This window comes from Myxine glutinosa, chromosome 1, assembly GCF_964187855.1.
Source record: "Myxine glutinosa chromosome 1, kmMyxGlut1.1, whole genome shotgun sequence".
Classification (NCBI taxonomy): Eukaryota; Metazoa; Chordata; class Myxini; order Myxiniformes; family Myxinidae; genus Myxine; species Myxine glutinosa.
Window position 1 is genome coordinate 433755678 of NC_136261.1, and position 12114 is coordinate 433767791.

At 44.3% G+C, this 12114-nt stretch overlaps 1 protein-coding gene across 1 annotated transcript in view; it reads left to right on the plus strand.

Annotated features, from left to right (window-relative positions):
• Positions 1 to 12114, plus strand: part of LOC137420277 (uncharacterized) — a 188188-nt gene that overhangs the window by 91887 nt on the left and 84187 nt on the right. The gene's annotated exons all lie outside the window — the stretch shown is intronic.

Genomic DNA, 12114 nt, shown 5'->3' on the forward strand with positions numbered 1-12114 from the left:
TAAAGCTTTCTCTCGAAAAGACAATTTGAAATTACATTTGAGGGTCCATACAGGAGAGCGACCGCACAAATGCTCGATGTGTGATGAAGGTTTTTTTTGAAAAGGCAGTTTAAAAATGCATAGGAATATCCATACAGGAGAACAGACATCTGAAATACCAAGATATGAAAAATGAGGTTAAGAGCCCCCAAGCCCTCTCCCTCCCACACTTCTCCCTGCTCTCAAATGTTGTGGTTGTGTGCTTCCCCTTCTCTCCCCATCTTGGCCTCCGCTCCCTCTTTTGTATATTTTGTTTGTCTGGTTGATTTGTTTGTGAAATAAATGTTAGCTCTTTCACGAGCCTCGATTCAGTATACCAAAAAAAAAAGAAGAGATTTTCGAAATTGAAGAAATCTGAAATTGTACCACTGATAACCAGAGCAACAGGGAATCCGGATGATTAAGAAAACTCAAACTGAGTACGTCAAAAGCATTCTGGGGAATATCATGACAAACAAACTACAGTGGAGGCTGACAGTGTACAGTGAGGTTCAGTGAGGATTCTAACAAGAGCCCTTGGAACAAAGTTATGAGTGAATTTTCACAAACTGGTTCATGAATTGTTATCGTTTACCGAAAATGGAGGGGGAGATTTTGAATTCTGGGAGAACTTCCTTTTTGCTTTTTTTATTTTTCGATTTTTTTTGTTCTCTTTTTTTTTATGATCAGCGTTTCGGAATTTTGTTTTATGTCTAATTTATTTGCCTGTCCCTATTTGGTTATGCTCAGATGGCGTGTTTCCATTGCAGTTTGATCAGCAATTTTGAAAAAAATCTTTGCTGTAGTCCACGTTTCATTGCCATGTGTGATATGGGGAGAACACCCTTGTTGTAAAATTGTTTATCCGAAGAAGACTCCTGCCTATGTTTTTCATCAAACTTGAATTTGTGAAGAGTTTCACAATAAAGAGAAGATAGGTCCTCAAAACACAAATTGTTGTCTGTGTTATTTTGAATATGTAATGGCACATTATCATCAATGATCTATCAGTCAGTGGAGAGTTTGGAGTTGTCCATATCCCCATAAGTAATCCTGATCAAACCGAGAGTTGTTCACCAAAACAGTTGAAAGCCTTGCATAGCATTTACCATCATGGCATGACTGCACTTCATGCCATCACTGATTGCTGCCGAGCAGTTCAGTTACACAGGTCCCAATGTGGAAGTCCACACAGCTGGTTGCTCCCACATTTTTCTCAACACCAATGGTAAAGCATTGTTAATGGAGGGCATACCTTTAAATACAGACTTCCAAAGAAGAGAAAAGTGGGACAACCCCCTCCCCCGACTAAAAGGTTGAGATTCAAGTCGATGTGGCCACCGGCTAGACCAAGCAGGAAGAATTATTCCACAAACTAAAAAAACAAGTACAGATACATTCAAAGTACACAGCCCCCTTGCCAAATAAATAAATAACATCTTCCAGCATGCGGCATTGCCGCTTTATCCTCTTTACTTTATTTATTTATTGCTGCTTTATTCTTTATTGCCGCCCTCCCTCTTTACCCTCTTTACTTCCTCTCTTTATTTTTTCCTTAATTATTCAGTTGGAGCCATGTCTTGTGTATAAATAAATAAGTAAGAATGCCTCAGAGGGAAATAAGTGCTATGAGTAAGATCTGCTCTTTTGTGCCTTTCTTGATGTTTGGTTATTGTTTGATGTGCTTGTAAATACGTGCCCCATTTATTATTGAATCTTGTGTGCTTCTAAATACGTTCCTTTTCTTTGGTATGTGGTTTTACATCCTGTCCGTTTTTGTCTCATTTCCTAAATGGCTTGATTTAGTGTGTACAAATAGATAGACCGGATGTTTTGCTTCACCGATCGCTCATGCCACTGGCCATAGTGCACTCGCGGTTCTGCTCAACCATATGTAATGAATACATATGTGGGTTCTCTCTCACATAGTTCATTCTCACAGCACAGTTCCTCCTAGTGTTGGTGCATTTAACTTTGCCATGTCACATGACCTTTCTTAGTTCATCTCAGCTTCAACTTGAGTTCCTGAACAAGTTACTGAAAACAGGTATCTTTACCTCTGCCATTGAAGGTAGAAGGAGGTTATGTTTTCACCTCAATCTGTTTGTCTGTTTGTTGCTTGGCAAAAAAATTTTTTTTAAGACAAGTATGTTGATCTCTTTGGTTTGTGTGTTTGTTTGTGTGTTTGTTATCTTGCCAAAACGAAGTTTTTGCAAGATGTATTAGTCAGCTTGTATGTTTGTTTTTTTGTTTGTGGTTAATCATTTTTTTTTCACGTTTAGATCACTCTGTAGACCACAGTTATTATTGGAAACTCCTGTAACTTCGCATATCAGAGTCCTATAGAGATACCCTTCAGCACACAAAATTTTGAAGGTCAAGGTCAAAGGTCAAGGTCACTTTGTGGTCAATCATGGAGGTCGACGAAACACTAATTTTTTGAGTAACTTTGATCGGATCGTCTCCAAACTTCATGGGAATCTAGTATATGGTCCGGCGCTCAGCTGATTAGTTTTTGGTGGCGATCGGCCTTGACCTTCATGGTTAGCGCTGGAGGTCGAAAATTATTGACCCCAAGGTCAAATTTTGAAATCGTAGGTACCATATCGAGTAATACCTCATATGAATGCCCTTGATGAGTGCTTCCCAGATCTGTAAACAGTTTGACGCTATGACGTCATTTGATGACGTCATGACGAAAAAACGGAATTTTCACATTTTGGCAAGATACGGTTCACCCTGTGGGTGACATATTTTTTTTGCTTGTCTGTCTGATCATTTATAGTTGCCTACAGGTAATTTCAAACAGATCTTCAGGAAACTTCACCAAGTGGTGGAGTTCGTGGTCTGACAAAATCCTCTATATTGTTATGATTTTGGGGTAGAGGAATATCTAGATCCAGTTAGATCTGCATACATAGGTGTCCGGCTGTCGTGATGGGGAACCTCACTTATAATTTCTGTGTCGCCCGAATGTTGGATTAAGCTTGTATCTTCATCCCTGTTATGAGGGGGTGGGGCATGCTAATTAGTACGGGGATTATGGGTAAAATTCCCATGTGTGTCGTTCCCTCTGTGAGCATCCCAGTGTCCCTTATGGCAATATATCCCATAGGCATAGACATTAGATAGGCCCATTAGCGCACTACACATTAAATAATTCCCCCACCGCCACAATGACTTTGGAAGAGCCAACAGGCAGCAGCCACGCAGTATGCCACCATGGGTGACAAACATCGTGCCAGGCAGGCTGAGAGCCACGCCCAGGAGAATGTGTAATTGGTCGGGGAAGGGACAAAAAGCTTCCCCGTAATTGGGGTGTAAGAAAGGTAAAGGAACAGCACACTGATTGGCCACCGACCACTGACACCTCGGCCAATCAGTGCGGAAGACGCAAACATTTGGCCAATCAGTGCGGAAGGCGCAAAACGATGACTTAGAAGCAGGTCGCTGATTGAAGGACAAGCGTCAGTGATGTCAGAAGGTGAGAAGTAAACGAGGCACTGGTTGGTAGAGGGAGAGAGCGGCTGTCACACCGCGAGTGACAAAACGACTTGCTCGCCGGCATTTTGGTTCTCTCTTTCCCCTCTTCTCTTCCCTTGGCCTCTTGCTCCTGACTGTTCCTTCATGTTGGGCCTTCTCTTGCTTTGGTCCTGGTGGAGGAACAAGCAGTTCGGACAACGGTGGAGAGAAGGAACGCCGTCTATTCTCTTCCTTGCCTTGGTGTACGAACGACGAGCGAGGCTTGCGTTGGAGCGCTGACGAGCCGGCGCGTCAAGGGCCGCTCCGTGCCAAAGACCAGGCAGTTTGCGCCAAACAGAGCTGCGTCGGACGACGTGCTCGAGCCAGACAATCCCTCACACTGCCAGATGGAGATAAGCTCACATTCACAAACACTCGACAAGACAATTATTTTATTCAATCTCCCTTTGTCTCGTATTTGAAATGTGTGTGGGGACGTCCCAATTTAGAATTAGTTCTTCCGTCGCATTTCCTTTGTATCGGGTTCTGTGTCATAAACCTGTTTATTTTTGTACATTTTACCTCCACGTTCGTTTGAGTTATTAATTTGCAGGTTGAAGACGCTGGTGCGCGCGAGCCATGAGGTAAGAGCTCGCTGCTTCTTCCTCCTTTTTGCCCGTGCTTGCATAGTCAAATCCGCAATTGATCATCGCCTCGGAGTTAAAGCACGTTCAGGCTATCCGTGATCCCACGGTCTTAACCAAGAGGGTATTCACGCGCCAATATTTTTCATGTCAAAAGGTCAACATAGGCCAAAGATCAACCACTTTTTTTTTTCAAATTTCTAAAATCCTCAATTTTTATCCGATTTGACCTGAAATTTGAATCGGATTTTCATATCAGCAAACTGAGTTCAACCAACAACTATTTCAGAGATCAACATCAGCCAAAAGGTCACCACTTTTTTCTAATTTATAAAATCCTCAATTTTCATCCGATTGACTTGAAATCTGAATGGGATTTTCATATCAGCAAACTGAGTTCAACCAACAACTATTTTAGAGATCAACATAGGCCAAAAGGGCAACCACTTTTTTCTAATTTCGAAAATCCTCAATTTTCATCCGATTGACTTGAAATCTGAATGGGATTTTAATATCAGCAAACTGAGTCCAACCAACAACTATTTTTGAGGTCAACGTAAATCACAAGATCAACATAGGCCGGATGGCAACCACTTTTCTTAAAAATTAAAAAATCCTCAATTTTCATCCGATTGACTTGAAATCTGAATAGGATTTGCATATCAGTTTACTGAAACCAACCACCAACTATTGTTGAGGTCAACAACTGCCAAAAGGTCAACATAGGCCAAATGTCTAAAAGTGTCAATTTTCATCCGATTAACTTAAAATTTGAAGACGATTTGCATGTCTAATCATTGAATTCAACTCCTAACTATTTTTGAGGTCAACAGAAGCCAAAAGGTCAACATAGGCCAGATTTCTAAAATCCTCAATTTTCCGATTGACTTGAAATTTGCATCGGATTTTCATATCAGCTAACTGAATTCAACCAACAACTATTTTTGAGATCAGCATAGGCCAAAAGGTCAACATAGGCCAAAGGTAAACCACTTTTCTATTATTTTGGGCCTTCAGTCTTATTGGTGTATAAATATGATGAAAACGTATTGAAATGAAAACTTATATAAGTCTTATTGGTGATGAAAACCTCTCGTATCTGAGAAATTGTAACTTCCGCCATTTGCTTGCCTTCTCCAGCAAAGGCCTCACGCACGTACAGTGAGCCTACAGCCTTGGGCAGGTTCTGGTTGAAGTATTGTACACATCTGTGCCATTGAGAATCTTCAACAGTTCCATATAAGTAGGGGGGCCTACATATAAGTAGGGGAATGGCCAATAAGTACACCCCTACGAATGGACAAATACCGACTGGAATGGCCAAACACTCAGACAACTGGACCTGCAAGCGAGAAGACATTTATCACTACTTCAAATACCTAAAATTAGAAGCAGATGCACCAGCTCAGGTGCAAATGATTAGAACATCGTTAGAGAGGATCTTGGAGGAACCTGTCTTATTTAAACCTCAGCCATTTAGTTTGGTTCGCTCTTTGATTTTCATGTGTGTGGCGTCACCATGCCGAGATCAAAAGAGCTTTCTGAAGCCTTCAGAAAAGGTTATAGATGCCTATGAGTCTGGGAAGGGATTTAAAAAGATCTCCAAACAATTTGATATCAATCATTCGACTGTCCGGAAGATCATCCACAAGTGGAGAAGATTCCAAACAACTGCCATCTTGTTCAGGCCAGGCCGCCCCAGCAAGTTCAGCCCGAGAGCAGACCGCAAGATGCTGAAAGAAGTCTCTAAGAACCCCAGAATGTCATCACGGGACCGACAGGTAGCTCTTGCCACTGTTGATGTCAAAGTGCACGAGTCTACCATGAGAAAGAGGCTGCACAAATTTGATCTACATGGGAGGTGTGCCAGGAGGAAACCTTTGCTGTCCAGAAAGAGCATCAGGGCAAGACTAAAGTTTGCCAATGAACACATAGGCAAAGACCAGCACTTCTGGAACAATGTGCTCTGGACAGATGAGTCAAAGGTAGAGCTATTTGGCCACAGTACCAGAAGACATGTTTGGCGAAAACCAAAGACAGCATTTGACCACAAGAACCTGATACCAACTGTAAAGCATGGTGGTGGAAATATTAGGGTTTGGGGCAGCTTTGCTGCATCGGGTCCTGGGCAGCTCACCATCAAAGAATCCACTGTGAATTCTTCATTTTACCAGAGGGTGCTTGACGATAATGTGAGGCCATCTGTCGGAGAGTTGAAGCTCAACCGAAGGTGGACCTTGCAACATGACAATGACCCTAAACATACCAGTAAATCCACCAACGAATGGCTGAAAACAAAGAAATGGAGGGTTCTGAAATGTGCAAGTCAAAGCCTGGATCTAAATCTCATCGAGATGTTGTGTGGGGATTTGAAACAAGCTGTGCATGCAAGAAACCCCTCAACCATCGCACAGCTGAAAGAATTCTGCATGGAGGAGTGGGCAAAAATTTCTCCCAGTCGATGTCATAGACTGGTAGACAGTTATAAGAAACGCCTACTTGAGGTTGTTTCTGCCAAATGGGGCAATACTACCTATTAGAGCCAAGGGTGTATTTACTTTTTCCACATGCGAAATTTGCATTTATGCTTATTTAAATTATGCAATGGACTACAAAATGTAAATGTTTCATGATATTTGTTATATTATATCACCTTTATCTATCAATATTGTTGAAATGAAGATCAAATAGCTGTATGTTTTTTTTTTTTTTTTTTTTTTTTTTTTTTGTATACAAGATCGAGGCTCGTGAAAGAGCGAACATTAATCACACAGAAAGACAAACCGACACATAAAACATATAACATAGGGAGCGGTAGACAAGATGGGGAGAGAGGGGGAAGGACACAAACACAACATTTGAGAGCAGGGACCGAGAGACATGGAGACATCGAGAGATCTGAGAGAGGGCAAGGGCTTTAGGGGGGGGGGGGCGTGGGAAGGGGGCAGTGGGAGAGGTATAAAACATATGGACACTGCCAGGACTTCCAGGAAAGAAGTTGGAATTTCAAACAAGGTGGATCTGGGGCGAATTAGCGGCGGTAGAAAAGATCAAGGTTTTGGATGGGGGAAGATAAGAGATGGTGGTGAACAGCTGTTTTAAAGACCTGGAGGGAGGAGTGGGATTGAAGGGAGTGAGGGAGTTTGTTCCAGAGGCGGGAGAAAAGAGGAATGAAAGAGTGAAGGTGAGCGGAGAGCCGAGATTTCGGCAGTTTAACCATCAGAGGGTTGCTGGCAGATCTTGTGCGACCTGTAGGAATATTTGGGGGACAGAGCACAGAGAGAGCTGGGGGTGCAAGGCCGGAGAGGAGTCGGTAGAAGACAGAAAGACCACCTACCTGCCTGCGGTGAGTGAGTGAAAGGCCCTCAGAGATAGCTTCATCACGGGAGATTCCAATAATTCTGAAAGCTTTGGTTTCAACAGCGTGAAGCCGAGCTAGGTGTGAGGCAGGAGCACCGGCCCATAGGGGAGAACAGTATTCCATTGAGCTGCGGATGAAAGCCTTGTATGTGGTGAGGAGCTCTGGTGTGCCGAGGAAGGACTTCGCACGACGGAGGATGCCCAGTCGGCGACTGGCTTTGGAGGCCAGCTTGGAAATGTGGTTTTCCCAAGAAAGATCATGGCAGATAGTGAGACCCAAAATCTTGAGCGACAGAACTTCTTGGAGAGGATTGTTGAGAAAGTAGATGGGAGGGTTGTCCAGTCGATCTTTTCGGAGAGACATAGTAAGAGTGTGAGATTTGTCAGGATTGAAAGACATGTTCCACTTGTTTGACCAGTCTGTGATTTTGTCCAGGTCTTCAGAGAGTGAGGAGGCAGCAGACTGCCGATCTGAGGGAAGAGGAATGGAGCGGCAGAGAGTGGAGTCATCAGCAAAGAGATAGAGAGGATTTTCGAGAGAGTCAGAGAGATCATTGATGAAGACCAGAAAAAGCACGGGGCCCAGAACACTGCCTTGGGGAACTCCAGCCTGAACAGGAAGAGGAGATGAGAGAAACCCATTCAGGGCCACACGTTGACGACGACTAGAGAGGAAGTCCGCCAGCCATGCGTGGAGATTTCCATGGATACCAAAGGAGGAGAGTTTGGTGAGCAGAGCGGGGTGCCAGACCGTGTCGAAGGCACGTGATATGTCGAGGGAGACAGCTCTAATTTCCTGTTTGGCATTGAGGACCTCCATCCATTGTTGAGACAGCAGAAGCAGCATGTCCAGAGTAGAGTGACCTGGTCTGAAACCAAATTGATGATCAGAGATCAAGCCATTGGAGAAGAGGAAAGATTTCATATCAGAAGCAATGATGGATTCCATGACTTTGCTGATAATTGGGAGAAGGCTGATTGGTCTGTAGTTGCTAGGATCTGTTTTTGCACCTTTTTTGTGCAAAGCGGTGATGTTGGCTGATTTCCAAGCAGATGGCAGTTGACCTTGAGCAAAAGAGAGGGTGAAGAGAACAGAGAGAGGGTGAGATAGAGCAGCAGAGCAGGATTTTAGGACCCGTGGGCTGATGCCGTCGGGTCCAGTTGCAGAATCAGAGTCGAGGGTTGACAGAAACTTTTCCACCTTGTCAGGAGGAAAGGACACGGAGTCCAGGAGCAGCAGGGTACGACTGGGTATGGTGGGTACAGAGAGGGATGGGTTTGGGACACAAGATTTAGAGGCAAACACAGAGTTGAGGCATTCAGCTTTTTCACGTGCGGAGTCAGCTGTGTAGCCGTTTGAGGTAAGGGAGGGGATGGAGGGGGAACAAACACCAGAAACGGATTTGACCAGACGCCACCAGGATTTGGAAGAGGGAGACAGATAAGAGAGTTCGGTCTTGAGAACGGAGAGATATTGTTTCCTGGCTCTCCTGAGGGTGGACGCACACTTGTTTCGGGCTTTGTGAAAGGAAATGAGATTTCCTTCCATTGGATTTGCTTTCCAGGAGACGAAGGCAAGTTGTTTCTGGGCAACAGCCTCACCACAAGATTCCGTGTACCATGGACGGGAGGAAGGGTATGACAACTGAAGACGAGATGGGATAAATCTGTGCATGAGAGAGAGCAATTTACTTTTGGAAGAATTCCCAGGATGAGTTGATGTCAGAGGTGGTAGAGATGGGAGACCAGTCCAGATGATTGATGGCTGCTTGAAGAACGTGCCAGTTGGCCTGAGTGAAATGCCAGACTCGTCGACGCTGAGCAGGCTCCCTGAGGATGGTCAGAGAGATGTCCACTTTAACAAGGACATGATCAGATGATCCGATCGGAGCAGAAGAAGAGCAGCAGACATTTTCAGGGAAGTTAGTCGTAACCAGGTCCAGAAGAGAAGATGTTCCGTTGACTGAGATCCGGGTCGGGAAATTGACAGATTGTGTCAGTCCCAGTGAGTCGCAGAAGTCCTTTGCTGAGGAGCCATGGCTGGTGAGAGAGGTACCCACACCCAGCCAACTGGCATGATGACAGTTGAAATCACCACATATGAGGAAGAGAGAGTTGGGATGAGTAGATAGAAGTTGGTCCATATCATCAGACAGCGAGATGTAGATGGAGTCATCACTGTTTGGTGGACGGTACAACACACATATGAACAAGAGGTGGGAGCGAAGGGGAAGCCGTAGCCAGAGGTATTCCTGGGGGTGAGGTGGAGAGAGTGCAGTGCAGGGCGAGTGAGGAAGAGAGTTTTTGATAAGGATAGCAACCCCGCCTCCAGGACGAGGCTCAGGTCTATCATACCGGAGGAGGGAGTAGCCCGGGAGAGATACTATGGAATCAGAGACATCATAAAGGAGGAAAGTTTCTGTTAAGCAGATGACGTCTGGTTTGACAGAAGCAACCTGTATGGAGAGATCAGTTAAGTTTGAACGAAGGCCCCGGATGTTTGAGGTCCATACCGTTAATGAAGAGGAAGGGGGAGCATCAGATACAGAACAGGGGGGAGGAGGGGTAGGGTAAGATGTGGAAGAGGTGGAAGAGGTAGGGAGAGCTGTTGAAGGTGTGTCAGAGATTTCAGAATAGCTTGGAGAAAGGGAAGGATGGGGCGGACAAAAGGTTTGATGGTGATTGGGTGAGCCACAATGAGGTGTTATTTGAGGAGGGGGAAGAGCGAGGCAGAAGGTTGAGGGAGATGGAGGTGAGAGTTTGAAGGGGGAAGAAGCGGGGAGGACGCTTCGAGGAGGGGGAGTGAGCGGGGGGAAATTGAGAAGCAATGAGGGTGGGGAGATTTGAAGGGGAGGGGTGAGGGGGGAGTTTGGGAGGGAAGGGACAAGGGGAGGGATTTGAAAGGGATGGGATATGGGGGAGATTTGGAGGGGAGGGGTGAGGCAGGAGTCTAGGAGGGGAGGGGTGAGGGGGCGTCTTGGCGGGGAGGGGTGAGGGGGTAGTTTAGGAGGGAGGGGGCAAGGGGGGAGATTTGAAAGGGATGGGTGATGGAGAAGATTTGGAGGGGAGGGGTGATGGGGAAGATTTGGAGGGGAGGGGTTATGGGGAAGATTTGGAGGGGAGGGGTGAGATTGGATTTTTGAAAGTGTACGATTTATGGGAAACGAACATTTATTGCAAAATGAGTTTCTTGTGACCTTCGAGTTAAAAATACGTTTAAGGACGCTGGATGGAGGATGGAGTGCAGGAGAGTTTAGGGAATGTAGAAAAAAGGCACTATAGGAGATGGATATTTTTTTTGGGATGAATTGATTTGGTGAGCAAGTCGAAAGCAGCCTTTTAAAGAAGAAGAAGAAAAAGGTGTTATAAAATATGACGGAATACATAACTTGAGGGGAAAGTGTAAACATTGAAGGTTAATGAGTGAAAACTATCTGGGGAAATGGGGGAGAAACACGTGGTCGAAGAACGAACGAACGAATAAGAATGAATAAACGAATGAGAACAGAGAAGGAAATGGTTTTTTTTTTTTTTTTTTTTTTTTTTTTTTTTTTTGAGTTGAGATTTACACAAGGAAGTAGGCTATGGGTGAAAAGACTGGGAATACAGAGAACGAAAGTTATTGGATCACAAACGACGGACCACTGAGAGAAAAACAAAGCCTCAAGGTTGTACAGTGCACACTGTACAAGGCCTTGCTCGCGACACGGCAAACAGACGATCAATTTATGAAAGATAAACACCGAGAAACAACCAAAGTTGCACACAATAACTTCACACACCGAAAGATAAATACAGTTTCGACAAAATACAATTGTGAACAGACTTAACTTCGAAAAACGTGGAGACCGTGTGGAGCTTCGAAAATCCCTGCCGCCGTCTCCAAGATCTCGCGAGATCTTTTCGAAATATGTTGAAATGTTGAAATATGTTGAAAAAGTCTAAAATTTGCATGGGGTGTACTTACTTTTTCACGTGACTGTATATGCAGAACTCAAGACAGGTGTTACGTAGCCCAGATTGTCATCTCAGGACAGCTCAGATTTTATCATCCCTATTCCCTTTGTGTGTCAAATGTCAAACACAGTTCATATGATAATGTTCATTAATCCATGGTTTGCGTGCCAGCTTGAAAACAACATCTTGTGGGGTTTGCAAACTTTCTTTACAACTGTAACATTCCAGGCTGGGTCACTCAGACAACTGGACCTGCAACTCTCATAGCCTCAAGCATAAACATCGTCGCAGCAGTGCCACACGAGTGGACTTACAACTTTTTCTCTTGCTTCAAGCAACAACATTCTCGACGTGGCCTGTGATATGCCTTAGCTCCAATTACTGTACCTGCACTCACAGCTTGGTTAGTATATACTGTTGCCGAGCAGGAAATATATTTATTTAGTTTAAACGTTCAAAGTTCAGTTTTATTATCTTCGTTCTGATTACAATTATTTTTATTCTGCTTAGTAAATAATGTCTGCTCCACAATTCGTCCATTTTGTCCTTGCAGGACAATTATGCTTGTTCTGTAGGACAAATCCCTGTCTGCAATGAAATTGTTAATTTACATCGGTCTTAGTCAAACCAGACCAGCGCTCCATGTGAGGCTGTCAATTCTGGCAGATGAATG